The sequence below is a fragment of the Myotis davidii genome, unplaced genomic scaffold (assembly GCF_000327345.1).
Source record: "Myotis davidii unplaced genomic scaffold, ASM32734v1 scaffold24, whole genome shotgun sequence".
Lineage (NCBI taxonomy): Eukaryota > Metazoa > Chordata > Mammalia > Chiroptera > Vespertilionidae > Myotis > Myotis davidii.
This window is the reverse complement of record NW_006298312.1, coordinates 730,422-737,987: the sequence shown is the minus strand read 5'-3', so window position 1 is coordinate 737,987 and position 7,566 is coordinate 730,422. Positions and strand designations below refer to the sequence as shown.

At 41.8% G+C, this 7,566-nt stretch overlaps 1 protein-coding gene across 1 annotated transcript in view; it reads right to left on the bottom strand.

Annotated features, from left to right (window-relative positions):
• The window catches only part of ROBO1 (roundabout guidance receptor 1), a 1,289,171-nt gene extending 1,282,309 nt beyond the window's left edge, over positions 1–6,862 (bottom strand). Inside the window, exon 1 of the mRNA XM_006773945.2 lies at positions 6,524–6,862. The gene's annotated coding sequence lies outside the window, so the exon portion shown is untranslated. The remainder of the gene's footprint in view (positions 1–6,523) is intronic.
• Between the last annotated feature and the right edge of the window lie 704 nt (positions 6,863–7,566).

The window sequence follows — 7,566 nt, the reverse complement described above, 5'->3', positions numbered from 1 at the left end:
CTTTTTTTATACTGTGGTTGGTTGAGGGGCGGGGACATGAGCTGAGGAATTCTCTGCTGCAGGGGATGGGCCGGGGTATGTGGATTAAGGGAGAAGAAGCCAGTATCTGTGTCTGGCACCTTGATCTGTGAGAAATTCCAGGCGAAGTCCATTATCTTGTCACATGTCTGCATGTATCCGATCCTGGGTTCTCTCTGACCTAACAATAACAACCTGGCACACAATGACCAGAAAATCATGTCTCAAATGAGAACAGGCCCCAAGTATTCTTACAGGGGGAAAAAAAGCAATCCCTCCACATATGGATCATTTATATGTGACAGTAATATGTCTCAGCACAAGAACACTAAAATCATTTCCAGATAGATGTAGGACCAAATTATATGCAGTAAATTTTTTAAACTCTTAGGGAAAATATATGAGGACATTTTATGACATCATCATAGGAAATGGTTTATAAAACAAGATGTAAAAAAGGAGAAGCCATAATGAAAAAGTTATATTACTTTTAATGAAACAATATAATTTTTAAAGTAAAAGACATTGTTTAAAAAAAGGATAAAAGATACAGCCTACAGAAAAAATATTTGCAATGCACATACCAAAAATGAATTATAACATATAAAGGAAGCCTATAACAAAAAGGAAAATATCTTAATATGAAAAAAAGTAAAATACATGTTTAAGCAATTCATAGTAGAGGAAACTTAAATTCTCAATGAACAGCTGCTCACTATACATATAACCGAAAAGACAAATTAAAACCATTCAATTGGTAAACAAAGAAATGTGCCAATATTCAATGTTGACAAGGATAGGGAGAATGGTAGCTCTCACAAATGTGCTTGGAAACTATAAATGCTACAAGCAATGTATGGGATTTAGACAGCATCTAAAAAACAGAAAGAAGTAAACTTCACATAATCAATCAATTTCACTCCTAGACATGTCTCTAAAAAAGTATTGGACATGTGCACAGGGATAGACATACAAAAAAATCATTACTACAGTTTTATAAGAAGAAACTAGAAATGCTTATTAATGAAACAGGGAAAAATAAAGTGTAGTAGATTTATACAATGGAATACTATATAGCAATGAAAAGAAATGGAAGTAAATCTTCCTGCATCAACTTGAATAAATCACAAAAAACAATATTCCCAAGAACCCACATAGTATGCTACAATTTATATGAATAGTATATTTACTAACAATGCTATATATGATTGAGGGTGTACATATACATGGTAAAATCAACAGAAAAAGAATGGGAATAATAATGGCAAATTTATAATACTGGTTACCTCTTGGAGGGAGATGCAATCTGCAAGAATACACAGAGGGCTTCAATTTTGTTTAATACATTCTTACTTAATCTAGGTAGTAATTTACAAGCATATATTTCACTAATTTCTTTGTCTTTTCCAAATAAATGTGTCATAATATTAAAAAATCAGTCATTAAAAGCTTCAAGTACAGCAGCACCTCAAATCTAAAGGCCATTTTTTATGTGATTAGCAACATCTGCTCTTAACATGTGTGGCTTTTTGATGCAGAACTCTCTTGCATCAGTAAAAATGATTTAACTTGCTATCGTCTGAGATCAAATCCTTCTTTGAGGCTCAATAATCAAGGAAGACATGCTCATGGGTCTCCATAAAATCTAAGACATTATGCTCATGGCTACTCCCCTAAAATGCCAATTTAAGCTCCACATTGACCTGGCTGAGTTGGGGAGCAACTGTTGTGATAAACTCCAAGAGGCTGGTTAAATATGGAATGCTTGGTAGAATGTGGATGTCAGAGACCCACCCCGCCTATTGTAATGTATTAAATGGGGCGGGTGGAGTCAGAAAGTGGCATTTTAAGTGTTATTTTTGTTGATTCAAAGGTTTCCTTGGTTTAATGGCCAATCTTTGAGAAATATTGCTTAACAAGTAGAAAATTGTATTTGACAAATAAGTTATGTAAAATGATTTAATATAGAGTGAATCCTCAAAAAATGTTAGCTTACTCCTTGTAACCTCCAAATAAAGACCAAATTAAATGGTAGAAATTATAATTGATTGGGAATTTCAGAGGTGTATAAAAACTATAAGGGTTGGAACAGTTAGAAAAATATCATGGTGGAGGAGGTACATGAACCACTCTAGACAAAGAAATAGGGTTTGGACAGTTAAAGAGGAGAAACATCCAAATCAGAGAAGCCAGGCTCATAGAAATGTGATGATGAAGGTATACAATTTCTGTGTGAGAATAACATGATGGCTTCTTCCCAGACTCCTTTGTAATATTGGTGCAACCTTAAAAACAAATAAATAAAGCTCTAAGTTTCACCCCCTCTTCTCTGACCCCCTAGATAATGTTGATGCAGTTGGGGTGGGGGTTACAGTTGAGACTCTTCTCACTAAGGCAGATACTCATTGACTAAGCCATCCTTGGAAAGTCACTGTTTACTGATGACTGGTCTTGGGAAATGCAAAGTATGATTTGGATGAGAAAAATATATTTAGCAGATTAAAATATAAACAAAAATTTAAAGATAATAAAATTCCTAATTAAATATGAAGGAGAAATAGGCCCATGGCATACTAGACAAACCTATTCTTGTCATGAGCGAAAATTTGTTAACAATTATGGATCTGCTCCTCATTTGCTGAATCGCTATCTGTATTGAGCTTCATATGTTAAAGAAATCTAATAAAACTACTTTAAAATAGTGATATGAGGACTGTGAATTACCTATTGTGGGTAAGGTGCTTAGCACTGAGTCTACAGTTTTCTCCTATATGGCCTTATGTATGTCAGTCCCTCTTCTAGGGCCTCTATTTCCTCAAAATTAGGAGAATTGGCTGGTCCATTTAGCACTAATGTATCCTAGGTGCAAATATAAGCAAATGAACACAAATATTGCTCACTCACTTCAACAGAAAGTTTAGAGAGATAAATGATTATATGACCAGGTCGTAGTCTACTGTCTGCTATTATGTTTTGCTTCTGAATTCAGAGAGAGAAAGAGAGAGAGAGAGAGAGAGAGAGAGAGAGAGAGAGAGAGAGAGAAATCAGCTGAGTTTTCTAAGCAATAAGGAAGTACTTATTCTCTAGTGAACTGGAGGAAACCTCACCTTAAGTTTCTAGATGCAATTCACTAGATGCATTGCACTTGCTCATTCATCACATTGCCAAAGGCTTTCTTTGCTGCCCTTTTTTCTTTTAAAATTCATATATTTACAGTTTCTTGAGTTGCTTAGCCTCCTAATGAAAGTAACATATTAAATCTTACTGAAATAAAAATATCTCCTGCCCTGGTCAGTGTGGCTCAGTTGGTTGCAGTTCTGTCCCCTAAATCAAAAGGTCACAGGTTCAATTACTGGTCAGAGCACATATCTAGGTTTTGGGTTCAATACCTCCTCAGGGACATAGGGAGGCAACCGGTCAATGTTTCTCCCTTACGTTAATGTTTCTCTCTTTTTCTCTCCCCCACTTCCTCTCTCTAAAAAAAAAAAAATCAATAAACATATCCTCAGTTCATGATTAAAATTATAATAATTTTTAAAAATCAGCTCCTAATGTGTCAAGTAAATATGGATGTCAAAAGGTGAGATCTCACAGCTGAGCACACTAGTTTCCAAATGTTATAATCAAGTACACAGCTTCCCTTTCATCTCTGACCAATGCTATTTTGTATTTGAATTTATTCTATTATAAGATAAAATAAGACAATCATATATACCAATATAATTCTCTTTGGAGATATATAAAAAGATTTGCATTTTTTTTTAATTGTGTGCAGTTTGGGCTAAGAGAAAGTCAGCATTAAACCTATGTGAATCCCTAGGCAGCAATTGAATCTATGCCCTCCTCCCACACTCAGCAGAGTGCTATATCACTAAAAAATCACTACCCCTTCCCAGGATACAGCCTAAAAGATGGCAACACTGGTTCAAGGACAGGGGAAGGGAAGGAAGTAAAAGGAAGTGAGAAAATACAGCAAAGATGTGATTAACAGCTGTTTGCTGGAGCAAGTCCTCCTCCCCCTTATGCAGCTGTGTCATTGTGCTTCAGCTCTTCAGATCACCCAGAGCTAAACTGGGAGACTCAAGGAGTAGGGAGATGCATGAGAAACATTAAGGAGTCCAAAATCCATGGCAACGCTATGAGGTGGATGCCCTCACTCCTAGACACTCCTTGGCTTTACCCTCCCCTCCTTTTGGGGGAGGATAGATTCCTAAAACACAAAGTCCTCTTACCAACTGGATACTTATTTGTTCTGGGGTGCTGCTGTTGATTTTTTCCCCTTTGGGGAGGGGAGGAGTTTCATGAACACCGTAAACCATTTAACAATCCCCTTTAATAAAATCAACATGCTGCACACCTTACAAATGCTTTCAAAAGAGTTACCTGTGCCTCCTCAAGATATCGCAGAGACGCGGTTCTTGGGGTGGCAAACTGAGTCTCTCTAAATAACGGGTCTAAGGATCATCCAAGTTTGGACCTAAACGCCAAGCTGCCAGGCTCCTAGTTGGCCTCCTAATAAATTGGTGGATTCTCAAAATATTTTCTGTTTAGTATTACATCCTCGTTCCAATGATGAAGGAGAAAAATAGAGACTGGGAAAATAAGGCAATGATATTGTGCTCAGAGGAGTATGTATATTACCTCTGAAAGATGCCCTTTAAACAACCAGCATCCTCAAGTGCATCTATGGCCCGTCCTCCACAAGCTCACTGCGGGTGGGTGATCCACCTCCAAATTAAACAGCTGATAAAAAGCACTTTAAAGGAACCAGACAGATAACCCGGAGGAGTTTGCAAGGTCGGGGCACTCCCTGGTGAGAGCATGAATAGGTGGGAGGTGCTGAGGTCAGGATTCAGTGACACTGAAATGAAGCCCCCTGCCCTGCATTCCCTCCCTTCATCTACAGGAGGAGTCCCCAGTGAGCTCTGGGTCTGGAAGCTGCCCCTTCGGTGCTGCAGAGGGGCCAGGAATCGCATTTCAAAGCAACCCACTTAAAAGAACCAAGAAAAGCCTGGCGATGACCAGAACTGGCCCACATCACTGGCTACCTCCTCCTCTTGCAGCCTTATCAGCATTTCCCTTCTTTCCTCTTGGTCCCCTTTCTCCTTAGGGGGTGCGGGTCTTCTAGAACGTTTGGAATACACCCTAGGGATTTTCGGGTGCGCTCTGACCGGAGGCTGGCTCTTCGGAATGTCTCAGCATTCCATCTGCCCACCCCACCTGTCTGCCTGCAGAGTGGCTCCTGGAGAAGTGACCAGGGACCTCTGTGGTCAGGTGAGCGCGTCCTCCGCGAGGCCCTTCGACATCTCGGGGCGCGCGGACGCCGGGCTCTGGCGGCCTCCGCAGCGCTGCCGCCCGGGGCGGAGCGGCAACTCCGGCCGCAGCGATGGGGTTGCAGCGATGGGATGGCCACGCGGAGCACCCCGCTCCTCCCGTCCGCAGGGCGCTCTGCCTTCCTCTCCCCATTGTGTCCGCAGCGCTGCGGGGCTGAGCCGCGAGCGCCGCCGCACCGGCACAAACCTCTAGCTCCAGGCGAGATGAAGGAGAGAAGAGGGGGCAGAGAGAAGGAGCAAGAAGAAACCCCAAAAGGTCAAGGCGCTTCATCGGCAATGCAGAGGCGCCTGGACCTCCCTGCATTACGGTTTCCAGCTAAACGCCACCAACTGGAGCACTTCCTGACACGTCCACGCGTGTGGTTTTCGCGTGTGAAAAGATGAGACGCGCCTTGGTCACTCATCTGTCTCTCTCTTTTTCTCCCTCTCTCCCTCGCGCTCTCTCAAAATCCAGCCTGTCTCCACATCAGCACCACCTTTCCAAGCAAGAAGCTGCGAGATGGAAACGCGGGTCTTGGAAAACCTCACTGCCTGCCTATCACCAAGAGTTTACCAAAATGCCTCCAGTTAGGCTTCTTTCCAAAGCCCCATTGTCACCCTCCGTGGAGAATGCTATCGAAGTTTGGAGGCGAATGGCCTCGCAACTGCTGGTCTCCGCGCCTCACTCCACATAATGAACCCCGGTGCGGTCAGAGACGCCGAGATTACGCGGCAAAGTTCCCCAGAGCAAACCTGCAGGCCGCTGATGCTCCGAGCATCCTAAGCAGCAGGTCTGTGCATCCCCAGAAAACCCCGATGCGCCACGCAACCGCCTCCAAAAAGATGAACCCAGCCATAGGACACAGACACAAATTTCTAAACTTCTTTGTGAAATTGGCCCAGCCCACCCAGAACGGACACTCACCACAATTTACAAGGAAATTAACGTCGCAACCCTGCAGGGGAACTTGTTGAATTCTGCCCTAGCATAGGGCTGCGATTTCCTATCTAGCCTGAAGGGTTTTGATTCTATATGAAAATACCCCGTGCAAGCAGAACAATTTCTGACAAACTGCAGTCCTTTCTGCACCCATTTCTGCACCCCAACCACCACCGCTATGCAGCTAAGCATGTCTCTTTTGATAATTCTAAAGCCGGCTCTCACTGCCGTTACTATCATCTGGGAGACTCACCCGTCCTTAAGACTGTTTCCAGGAATCCAGCGGCTTGGTGTGCGGGCACAGCCTCCAACTTTGCTGTGCACTCCGGAGACCTTCCCGAGTTTAAACCAGGCAAAAGCGGCCTGACACTTACAAATGTAAGAATGGGGAGAGGGAGAGAGTGAAATCGCGTTTCTTCTCAGTATCAGCACCCTGGGAAAATCCAATCGTTCTTCAGCAGAGAATTCTTTCAAACCCGTTATCTGTATTACTATTAATGCGCAGAGCAGAAGGCATTGCATGCAAATAGGTCCAAGTGCGCGCTACTATTGGTGGCAGCGGAGGCCCCTGGGTCCTACTGCTCAGCCCTAAGTACACAGCAACACTACGCTCGCAGCTTTGGAGGCGCGGAGGGGAAAATGGATTTAATTGATTCGTTACCTCTGGTATTGTAATGCCTGCTGCGATGTTTAACCGAGAAAAAAACCCTCACATTTAAACTCCTGTCATATGATCTATCATTTCATATTTGCTTTTAATTGCCTGTGCGGAGTGGCTTTGCAAATACAAAGGCTTTCAAAAGAACATTTTTTTTTTCCTGAGAAAAATTCACACATACTTTTGGCAGGAAAACCCTTTTGTAAGCATTATTCTGACATAAACCCACGAAATACTTAGATACTCCTGCACTTCACTAAAATAAAATAGCATCTAATTTTATTATTGAAAATGCAGGGCAATTCCAAATAAAATAAATAAGTCAATATGGTAGAAGCTAAAACATGGGTGTACCAATTATAAAACATGGGGTATGTTTTTAAAATGCTAATGAAAAAAAATGCCACCAATGACAATGCCATGGGCATCATTTTTATTTTGCCAAATAAGAAACTAAAAAAATATTTTGTGAATATTGACAGGGAAAATATAAATCAACTTAAGGATGCTGGTAATGTCACAATATGTCAAGCATTTACTATTAATTGCCAGGTTTTCTTTTTACAGTTTCTCTCTTTGCAAGCCTATTAGCAATGCAAATTGGCAGAAGGAGATTCAAAGTGAGGCAGGCCTGTGGT